This window comes from Bufo bufo, chromosome 1, assembly GCF_905171765.1.
Source record: "Bufo bufo chromosome 1, aBufBuf1.1, whole genome shotgun sequence".
NCBI lineage: Eukaryota > Metazoa > Chordata > Amphibia > Anura > Bufonidae > Bufo > Bufo bufo.
Window position 1 is genome coordinate 411,837,728 of NC_053389.1, and position 12,103 is coordinate 411,849,830.

Consider the following 12,103-nt stretch of genomic DNA (forward strand, 5'->3'; position numbering starts at 1 on the left):
ACAGACTTTGTCTTACTGTTACAGGATATCAAACACACTCCGAAATGCAGTGACCATAAAATCAGATTACATACACTCAGCCCAGAGGCTGAGACCCGTGTGTCGCACAGCACGGCGCCCTACAATGGTAGCCGGAAAAACACTTTACATACTTTACAATTTACATACTGCGAGCAGAGTTAACTTGTGGCCTATACAGTGATTTCCCTCTCTCTTTTCACCAAAACTGGTAATGTGGCACGTGCCTAATATATCACTCCTGATAAACACGCTGGGGTAACTGGAGATTATGGTGAAGTCATCTCTGTTCTCCAGAGCTAACCAGAACTTGAACTGATAAGTCTTTGTGATAAACAAGCAGCAATTCTTGGTAGCCTGCCACTCAGCAACACTAACTAACTACCGGCAGGTTTGATCTCAGTCTCTAGTATTTAGGCGCCAATCTTATATTGAGGTGCATGCACGCTCTGTCTTACCAACCCGGGTCTGCTCTCCCTCAGCTGGTGACTGCGAACTGAACAAAGGCTGATCCAACACACATGTGGTACCACAGGGTCCGTTGCTTTGCTCTTCAGCTCTCATCAGCGATCCTGGCAGCTGCACTCCTTCTCCTGGATGGGATCCCGGTCCTTGACACGATAAGCATCACTTGGCTGCAGTCCTGGACGCAAAAGTGTGATTCCAATAATATTGTGGCTTTTTAGGAACAAGAGTCCGAAACTTATGCCTTAGGCTGGGTTCACACCTGAGCGTTTTCAGCGCATTCCTACGTGCTGTAAAACGCTCAACAGGCAAGAACCAATGATTCCCTATGGGCATGGTTCTCACCTGAGCGTTTTACAGCGCGTACGAACGCGCTGTAAAATGCCCTACGCCCCAAGAAGTACAGGAGCTTCTTTGGGGTGTATTGTCGCGCGTTCCCGCCCATAGACTTCAGCGGGAATGCGCCTAAATGGGCGTTTCTTGTTTGCTCATTTAAAAACGCGTGTACGTACGCACGTTTCGTCCTTGACAACAGACCACTCCTAGGGCTGCACGATATATCGAAAAAATAATCGAATCGCGATAATCGCCAAATGCGATATGGCGATTTCACCAACCCGAAAATGCTGTGATTATATATGAAGGGGCCCCGCGCACATAACTGGCTTTGTGTGTAAAGTATTTTACTACTGTCTGAAACATGCTCTCTCCTATTGATAAAATGGCCAGCCTCTGTACTCACTTTCACTATGAAGTGGGAGGAGCGTTAGTAAGTGACGTCAGTCACGCGCCGGCCGACCAGCTCGCTGCCGCTCGCTGCAGTGCATTCATAGTGAAAGTGAGTACAGAGGCTGGCCATTTTATCAATAGGAGAGAGCTTGTTTCAGACAGTAGTAAAATACGACACATAGGGCCATGAGGGGGACCAGCATAAGATGCTATATGTGTGTCTTATGCTGGCCCCCCTCATGGCCCTATGTGTCATAGCACACATCCCCTATAACAGTGCCATCCACAGATCCACCCCATAACAGCGTCATCCACAGGTCCCCCATAAGTGTCCTCCACAGATCCCCCATAACACTGTCCTCCACAGATCCCCCATAACAGTGTCCTCCACAGATCCCCCATAACAGTGTCCTCCACAGATCCCCTATAACAGTGTCCTCCACAGATCCCCCATAACAGTGTCCTCCACAGATCCCCATAACAGTGTCCTCCACAGATCCCCCATAACAGCGTCATCCACAGATCCCCCACATAACAGCATCATCCACTTCATTTTCATTGGATGCCTCTGTTGTCAATCACACAAACGCGCGTATTACGAGCATTTCCTAAATACAAAAATGCCCCAAAATACGCCTCAAAAACGCCTGATAAAAACGCCTGTAAAATGCGCATACCCAATACGCTCAGGTGTGAACCCAGCCTTAAAGGGGTTTTCCCACTTCAGCAAATGGCATTTATTATGTAGAGAAAGTTAAAAACAAGACACTTACTAATGTATTGTGATTGTCCATATTGCATCCTTTGCTGGCTTGGTTAATTTTTCCATCGCATTATACACTTGTCATTTCCAGGGATTACGACCATCCTGCAATCCAGTAGCGGTAGTCCTGCTTGCACACTATAGGAAAAAGCCACCAGAGAGACCAGAGCCTTTTCCCATGGTGTGCAAGCACCACCCTTTAATAGATTGCAACGTGGTCATAACCATGGAAACATGCAGTGTATAATGTGATGGAAAATTGAATCCAGCCAGCAAGGGAGGCAATATGGACAATCACAATACATTAGTAAGTGCCTGGTATTCACTTTCTCTACATGATTAATGCCATTTGCTGAAGTGAGACAACCCCTTTAATGGTGGCAGAATGCCTGCCCATATTTATACACACAGAAGAAGGCAGTGAAGACATAAATGTTGCAAATGAAGGGCTTTTCTGGGGCTGCAAGGGGGAGAAGAAGGAGAAATGCTGTTACCCCGGCTTGAAGGCATGGTGTCAGACTCAAAGGTGACCTCGACCTCATCCTGCTGTGTCTGACAGAAGGAGTGAACCATCCAGTCCACAATCTCAGCGACCTTGTCCTTAAAGGGATTCTGTGACCTCGTTTTAGCCTATAGAGCTGCGGACATGCACGGCTAGATCGCTGCTAGCATGTCTGCAATATACCTGTCCCATAACGCTGTGTGCTTTTATTGTGTTTAAAAAATGATTTTATATATATGTAAATGAGCCTGGTAAGGAGCCCAAAGGGCTGTACTAACCTTCTTGGAGCCCAGCCACGCCCCCACGAAGGAGCCCAGCACCGCCTGCGTCCTCCGAATCTCCTCCTTGCTCACAAAGTTAGATCGCCGTAATCTCGCGATGTGAGACTGATGCCAGCACAGGGAAGGAACACTTTTCCGGCACTGTGCATGCGCAAGCTCGCGCATCGCGAGATTACAGCGATCTAACTGTGAGCAAGGAGGAGATTCGGAGGACGCAGGCGGTGCTGGGCTCCTTCGTGGGGGCGTGGCTGGGCTCCAAGAAGGTTAGTACAGCCCCTTGGGCTCCTTACCAGGGTATTATCAGAAGCGAGGGAGAACTGTGGCCATTTACTACTACTACTGGTCAGAGGGCTGGTGCTGCTCCTGCTGTTTGCACCACTACCCACATTCTGACTCTCGTATGCAGAGGCATCGGTCTTTTATTTTGCTCTCTTCGATTTACCAGATATTTTATTATAAAGCATATAAATAAAAAGTCACAGGTTTGGTACAGATTATTAACTGATGCTAGCAAAATTGCAAGTGTTTTTTTTTTGTACTTTGTAATCAAAAGAACAATTTAATGTCCTTCGCCTTCTACAAATCTACAGCACACTGGTACTAACAATTTACAATAGTAATACCATGCGTTAATTGAAACTGTTATATTGATGCACTGACATGCGCGGAAATGCCCAATTACAAATGATATCTAACTTGAAACAGTTTTTTTGAGGAAACAAAGGTGCAATTGCTCAGTGTTTGCAGCAGTATACACTATATGCTACTATTGCTATAAAATCCTATAAAACAATTAAGAACTGTAGAAACGTTAGTTTTTTTTAAAATAAGGCAGGTAGTTCATTTACAGGAAAAAATTTGATTGGTGCAGCAGGATTTTGGTGATTGCAGTTGAAACATGAACTTTTCACTTGCTGCACCTGCCCTCCGTCACAGACAAACCACAAGCTCTTAGATAGCAGGCTGCAGACAGAATGACATCTACAGTATGGTGTTCTAAGCAAAAGGACCTGCCAGAATCTTGCCCCCTGATTAATTGATTGATTGATTGTCAGGCTGCCTTTCAGCCTCTGAGCTAATGAGGGTAAGCCCCCCCCCCCCCCCCCCCCCCGTCATTTAAGTGTTAAGTGATCCTTCATCTTCATCCTTCCTTCCATTTTCTCCACTAATTTTCACAGTAAAATGGCCTTGGCACAATGTTTGCTCTATTCACACTCTGTGAATCCCCAGAACTTCAGATTTGTTTGGCGTTAACATTTTTGTGAAATTTCTAACTAATCCATTTACTTTAACCATTTTTTGCAACTGTTATTTACTCCCTTTATGGGCTTTGTGGTACAGGAGCCTGGTTATAGCACTTGGTATGTCTAGAAGTCCATACTTGGTGTGATTGAGCTCCAATTTGTATATTTTTGTTTAAAATCAATTTGCTTATCTCTAGTTTACTGTACTAGACTGACTCGACTATGTGACAAACATTTTGTAGATCCAATAAACCACATGAATGTTCTAGCTCTAGATCCAGTGTTTGAATTAAAGTGACGTTTACTGTAGCCAGGGCTGGGAAGAAGAGGAGGCGGGGATAGGCGACCGCCTAGGGCACCACACGACAGCAAGTTGTTGGGAGCAAAAAATAGAAAAAATGTCCCTCGCAGCTCTGCACTGCTAAGTTTAATTTATATGGCTCTCTTCTCTCACTGGTATGTGTGGAGTGACATCAGCCCCAGCTGTGTTTGTGGCAGATTTAATCCCCAATTCTGAGAGGGACAAGGGCTCCAGGTAGATGTTTAATATCTGGCCGACCACAGTGGCGCCCTTGTCCCAATCTCAGCAATGGCAATTAAATCTTCCAGAAGCATAGCAAGGGCTGAGATCTTGGCCCCAAGTGAATCACAGCATCTTCTCCCCCCCTGCCCCAAGTACCTCACTGCCCCAACTGCTAAACCCTGCCCCAAATGCCTCACAGCCTCCTCTGCTCCACCCTACCCCAAGTGCCTCACTGTCCCCTCTGCTCCCCCCTGTCCCAGGTGTCTCACTGCCCATTTTGGTACCGCCTGCTCAATGCCCATTCTGCTCCCCATGCCCCAAGTACCTTACTGCCCCCATTTTCTCCTCCCTGCCCTGTGTTTCACTGCCCATTCTGCTCCACCCTGCCCCAAGTGCCTCACTCTCCCCTCTGCTCCTCCCTGCCCCAAGTGCCTCACTGCCCCTTCTGCTCCCCCTGCCCCATTTCTCACTTCTTCATCTGCTCCCCCTGCCCCAAGTGCCTCACTGTCCCATCTGCTTCCCATTCTCCAAGTGTCTCACTGTCCCCTCTGCCCCCCTTCTGCCAAGGTGCCTCACTCCCCCCTCTTATACCCCTCTGCCCCAACTGCCTATTCTGACGCCCATTCTAAGTGCCTCACTGCCCCCTATGCTCGCCCCTGCCCAAGTGCTTCACTGCCTTCACTGCCCCCTCTGCCCCAAGTACCTCACCGCCCATTCTGCTCCCCCTCAGCTGCCCCTGCCCCAAGTGCCTCACTGCCAATTTTGCTCCCCCTTGCCCCAAGTGCCTTACTGCCCCATCTGCTCCCCCCTGTCCTAAGTGCCTCACTACCCCATCTGCTCCCCCTTCCCCAGAGGCCTCACTGCTCATTCTTCTCCTCCCCCCCCCCCCCCCCCCCCCCCGCCGCAGGTGCCACACTGCCCCTTCTGCCGCCCTGCAACAGACTGCCAGCTACAGACCTAAGGCTGCATGATCCACTGGCGGTGAGTTACCCCTGTATGTATATGTAAAAGTGTGCCTATGTGTATGTATGTATTAAAGAGTGCCTCGGATAGATGTTCTTCTGAGTGCCACTGTGTGTATGTAAGGCCTCTTGCACACGACCGTATGGCTTTTTCAGTATTTTGCAGTCTGCAAAAAATGGATCCGCAAAAAATACAGATAATATCCGTGTGCATTCAGTTTTTGTTGCAGAACGGAACAGCTGGCCTCTGATAGAACAGTACTATCCTTGTCCATTATGCGGACAATAATAGGACATGTTCTATCTTTGAACGGAATGAAAAAATGGAAATACGGAAGGCATACGTAGAACATTTCTTTTTTTTTTTTTGCGGATCCATTGAAATGAATGGTTTCGTATACGGTCCGTATACGGAATGCAAAAAAGGGAACGGAAACGGAAAAAAAACATTTGTGCGCAAAAGGCCTAAAAGTGTATTGCTGTGTGCATGTGGGTAAATCAAAGTGAACATGTGTGTAAAATTGTATTCAGATGTTTTGTATTTTTATTTTTTTACAATGATAGAGAAGACATTTTCCTTCTGATAGGCAAATGTAGTGGTGGTGCAGTTACTGTATTAATCTATTACAGGGATCAGCAACTTCCGGACTCCAGCTGTTCTGACTAGAACTACAACTCCCAGAATCATCTTTTCACTTACAAGAACAGCCAAGAAACTTTTGAGTGACTTCAACTGTGATTTGTTCCTGAGCAGCATGTCACTGCTGGGTCATGTGCCACTTGGGAACACATCAAGACTGAAGCCAGTGATTGGCTGCAATGGTGCATGTGGCCCCGTTGGCACAGGCACTGGTGTACAGGCGTGAGGACATTTAAAAAAAAAAAAAAGTCCTGGACAACCCCTTTCATGGGGTTGTACGAGAGTTTTGAAAACCTTCACGGCACCAGACAAATTTATAGATAGAGATGAGCGAATTTTAAAAAAAATGGATTCGGCCAGTTCGCAGAATTTTTTTAAAAATGTTGGTTCAAACAGAATTTATTCGTGCCAAATTGCATTAAAAAAATGCTATTTCCTGGCTGCAGAAAGCCTTTATAGTGGTGTAGAACACTGTGCCTTGCAGTAACATGCATAGGGAGTCTGCTTTGGTAGTGAAATAATACTGTGAGTCTGTATGACATGCAGATGACAGGCGTCGCTCTTAGAATCACTGCACACTTCACTTATTTGGGTAGTCACAGGACCAAAACTGACCAAATTACTCAAGTATGAACTCAGCCTTACAGGTCGATGTTAGCGCCAAGAAGAAGCACACTACTTTTACACCCTCGTCAGCTGATTGCACATAGATGTCTATAGAACCTGTTCTATTAAATGTTTATACAAGTAGAGCCCCCCTGACAGAGTGGAGAGGGCGTCAGCAGTAAGTTTGTGTTGACATCACAGATTATTTTGCCCTTCCTCTGATCCATCTGAACAATAACCCCCAAAAAAAGAATCCTGTCTGTGGAGCATACGCCTTCACTCAGTCAGCATTTGGTCAGTAATCCATCAGTATTGCTAATGCCCAAAAAAACAGAGATGACAGTGAATGGAATATTTGCATGTCTTCTTTGTGTTGTACCCACTCCTGCTTTTGGCTACCAAATCACAAGCCAATTCTGATGGGACCATACAGGCCTTACAGCTGCTACACAGACAGGATCCGTTGTGTATCTCATTGTTCCTTCCTTCTGACAGATCAGAAGAAAGGTCAAATAAATGATGATGTCTGCCAGGCCGAAAGGCAAAATAGTGGCCCAGTCATGAAGTGGGTAGGGTGGGAACAGCATGAGAAGTCCACAGAGTGGCCCTATGACATAGTGGTGAGGTGGAAGCAGCATGAGGATACCACAGAGTGGCCCAATGACATGGTGTAGGTGGCGGCAGCATCAGGAGGCCACAGAGCGGAGGTGGCAGCAACATCAGGAGGAGCCCACAGAGCGGCACAATGACAGAGTCTGGAGGTGGCGGCAGCATCAGGAGGAGGCCACAGAGTGGCATAATTACAGTGTGGAGGTGGCGGCAGCATCAGGAGGCCACAGAGCGGCACAATGACAGATTGTGGAGGTGGCGGCAGCATCAGGAGGCAACAGAGTGGCACAATGACAGAGGGTGGAGAAGGCCGCAGTAGCAGCATCAGGAGGAGGCCACAGAGTGGCACAATGACAGTGTGGAGGTGGCAGCAGCATCACTAGACCACAGAGTGACCCGGTGACAGAGTGGGAAGGTGGGTGGCAATACGAGTACCAGCTGAAGTTGGTGGGTGAATTAAGATGCACTTGGTATCAGATGTGTGGCATCAGGTGGGTGGCAGCATCAGAATAGTAGCTGAGGCAGGTAGCCAGAAGAAACCGGTCTCTTTTGTCAAAGTGTTGGTGTGACACCATGGATGATCTATTCTAATGCATCAGGCATTGGTGGGTGGAAATCTTGGCTGATCCACACCTGATTCATCTTGACAAAGGTCAGTCTCTCCACAGTTTGAGTGGACAGGCGAGTTCTTCTTGGGGTAACTATGGCCCCTGCCGCACTAAACACCCACTCTGATGCCACATTACTGACCGGGCAGGACAGCTTTTCCAGGGCAAACTCTGCTAGTTGTGGTCACAAATCCAGTTTGGCTACCCAGTAGTCCAGCAGATCTTGAATGTGGGGTGGCAGGGTACTGTCCAAGTATGCCACCACCTGCTGGTTCAGGTCCTGCTCCAGGTCTAGCTGCTGCTGCTGGTGAGTAGTTTCTTCACTATGCGGGTGAAGAAAGCTGCTCATTAGCGACTCTAGACTCAAGTTGCTGCTGATGGAGCTGGAACTGTTCCTACCCCCCCACCCCTCCCCAGCATCCATGGCAGAGGAATTTCAGCGCAGAGGGCCCCCCCCAGTTAGACCTGCGGGAGGATGGAGGATGGCACAGATAGGCAGCAGCCAACTACAAAGGATGTCTCTATAGTAGTTCAGTTTGTCCTCCATCTGAACGGCTGTAAAAAAGGCCCCCATTTTGGAACGGTAGCGAAGGTCCAACAAGGTGGAGAGCCATAAGTCATCCCTCTTCTGAATGCTAACAATTTGGCTGTCACTACGCAAGCAAGTGAGCATGCATTGGGCCATTTGCGCAAGTGACTTGGAGAGACTTCCTGCCTCCATCTCCACTGCATACTGCCACGGTGTGTCTGGGTCCTCTGCCTCTTCTTCCTCATCGCCCTGTAGCTCCTCTGGCTGCTCCTGCTCCTCCTCTCCTGTCACCTGTGTGTAAAAACCACCCATTTCGCTACACGTTGCTTGTGCTCCAATTTCCTCCTCCTCCTCCAGTTCAGCCTCCACAGGGCTCATGTGGCCGTGAGATTTAGGATCTAAAGTCGCCTGACCAGCCAGATTTACCAGCATCTGTTCCAGGACATGAAGCAGTGGAATGACATTGTTCATCCCGTAGTCCTGGCGACTGACAAATAATGTGGCCTCCTCAAAGGGCCTTAGCAAACGGCAGGTGTCACGCATGAGCTGCCACTGGCTTACATCGAAGTTATACAGAGGAGTACTCCTGTCCGCTTGGATCATCAAGAAATCGTTTATGGCCTTTCTCTGTTCGTATAGTCGGTCCAATATATGGCGAGTGGAATTCCAACAGGTGGAAACGTCGCATATCAGCCTATGTTGGGATGCTGTTCTGACGCTGCAGCTCAAGGATGGTGTGCTTTGCGGTGTACAAGTGGCTGAAGTGCATGCAAAGTTTCCTGGCGATTTTTAGGATGTCTTGCAGATGGGTGGAAGACTTCAGGAACCGCTTGACAACCATATTGAACACATGTCCCTCCTTGACGAAGCGCCAACACCATGTTCTTTCCGTTGTCGGTCACCATGGTTCCGATTTTCAGTTGTCGTTGAGAAATTTTAATTTCTAGATAAAGGACACGGAGCAGTTCCTCCCCTGTGTGAGTCCGTTCGCACAGGCAAACTTGGTGCAGAACAGTGTGACCTGCACATGTGGTATGCTAGAGAGGCACTGTAAATTGTCCCTGCAGTGGAGGCTGAGGACACGGTGGAGGATGAGGAGGCAGAGGCGGACATTGTCACAGGACCAACGGCGTGACAACGTGGAGGCTGAAGCGGCGTGACCTGGCCAAGTTGCTGGTGTGGCTGTGCAGGAACCACATTCACCCAGTGGGCCGTAAAGGACATGTATTGGAAAGGGAGGGACTGCAGCACCAGCAACTTGGACAGGAGCACATTCAGCTTCTGCGCCATTGGATGAGTGCACACATACTGTTGTCTCTTGGCAATCGCTTCGGTGATCAATTTCTGATGGAATGACTGACGAGGAGTAGGAGGAGGAGCAGGAACATCAGGACCAGCAGATGATGAGAAGGACAAACAGCTCCCTTCAGGTGAGGTGGTGGAGCCTTGACTGTCTGAAATCGGGTGTGTGGCACTGGGTGATGCAACGGTTGTTGTGGCAGGCTGGACCATCACATCGGAGCCACGGTTCTCCCAGGCCATTTTATGGTGCCGCTGCATATGTTGACACAGAGTCGTGGTGTCAACATTAGCACCCTGGCCATGCTTCACCTTCTGCCCACAGATTCTACATATGGCCATGTTCACTTTCTTTGGCGGCTTAACAAAAAACTGCCACACCGCCGAGTAGGTGATTTTACCCCTAACACTATGCACTGACTCACTGCTACTGCCTCTGCTTTTATTAACCCGTGCACCACTACTTTCTAGGCAGGTAGGTTCCAGTGAAGTGGGTGATCTACCCTGGGCACGTTTGGCTACCGAGCTCCCACTGCTGCCACCCTGCTGACTCCCGGCCACCCTAGCGACTTGCTGGCTCCGCCGCTGCCTCACGGGCAAGCTGCCACCCTCTTCTCCCGATGATGATGAAGACCCGAATTCACCCGGCTCCCAAGTGCGATCAGCTACATCATCATCATCGAGTACTGTCTGCGTGTCACTGATATCCTCCTAAAGGGTCAGGAGCGTCACTGCTCGCAACATCAGCTCTCACGCCACTCTCGTCATCACTACTTTCCCGCCTAGCGGAGGAAGCAGCGGATGTCTCCTCCACATCTTGGCTGGCCAGTAGCTGCTGACTGTCCTCTAGTAGTTTGTCCTCGCTGTATAGTGGGTCTGAGCCCACAACATATAATGCTTCTCTGGCTGAGGGAACAGAAAAGGACAGAGGCAGGTTGAGGACAGGTGAGGGCAAAAGGCCTGCTCCCGGGCCATGCCAACTAAGGGTTGTGTCTGATGAACCCAAAGACACTTGGCTGGTGGTGTCTGATGTCACTTGGGACAAAGTGGATGACCGAGTCAACCATTCAAGAACCACTGGGTTGCTGGTCAAGACACGACCCCTAGATGACACCAGGAACTCAGACCTCTCACTGCGATTCCTGCTGCCACGCCCCCTTACTCTGCTGCAACCTGTGCCTGCGCCAGAAACATTTAGGCCTCTGCCACTCCCCTGTGCAGTGCCTGGCACTTCTCTGTCTGTCATACTGTTAGATCAAATAAATAAATAAATAAAAAGGAAATTAAAACACCCAAAAAAAGTCTGTATGTTTATCACTTTACCACACAAAGGCTAATAAGCCTTTTTTTTTCTCACTAATACACGACACAAAAGGCTTTAGAACATATAACTGCACAACTGAACAGCAAATATATATATTTTTTTTCCTCTTATACACTCCACAAAAGGGCTTTAGAACATAAAACTGCACCGCTGAACGGCAAATAGGCTCTTATTTTTTTCCACTTATACATGACACAAAAGGCTTTAGAATATATACCTGCACCGCTGAACGTCAAATATATATTTATTTTTTCTACTTATACACTCCACAAAAGGCTTCAGAATATATAACTGCCCCGCAGAACGGCAAATATATTTGTCTTTTGCCACTAATACACAACAAAAAGGGCTTTAGAACCTATACACTGCTGAACTGCAAATATATTTTTCTTTTGCCACTAATACATGACAAAAAAGGCTTTAGAACAAATAACTGCACCGCTGAATGGCAAATAAAATAAAAATTTGTGCCACTAATACACGCCAATAAGGGCTGTAATTTTCGCACTTCACCACACAACGGCTAATAAGCCCTTTTTCCCCACTTATACAAGCTTAAAAATGCATTACAACATATAACTGCATCGCACAAGGACAAATAAGACGTAGAAATATTTCCTTGTAATAAACCCTGTTAATGGCTGTATCAAACAGCCGTCCCTATCCTTTTCCTACACCTTAAATAATCTTTCCCTGAACTTGTAAATCATTTTTTTAGCACAATGAAGTCTTTCCTAGCACTTTCCCTAGCACCTGCTGACGTCTCTTCCTGCACTAAGTACACTGGAAAATGGCAGAATCCAAAATGGCTGAGGCTATTTTTAGGGCTGTGAAATCACAGGGCTGGCTGCTGATTGACTGCATGCATGGCATTATGGGTGATCCCGCGTTCCCAGAGTTCCTAGCTCCATGTCCTCACACATGCATAAGCCATTATAGGAAAAAATATGATTCGTTACGTTCGTGAGGAAATTTGGATTCGGTGTGAATCTAATTTTTTC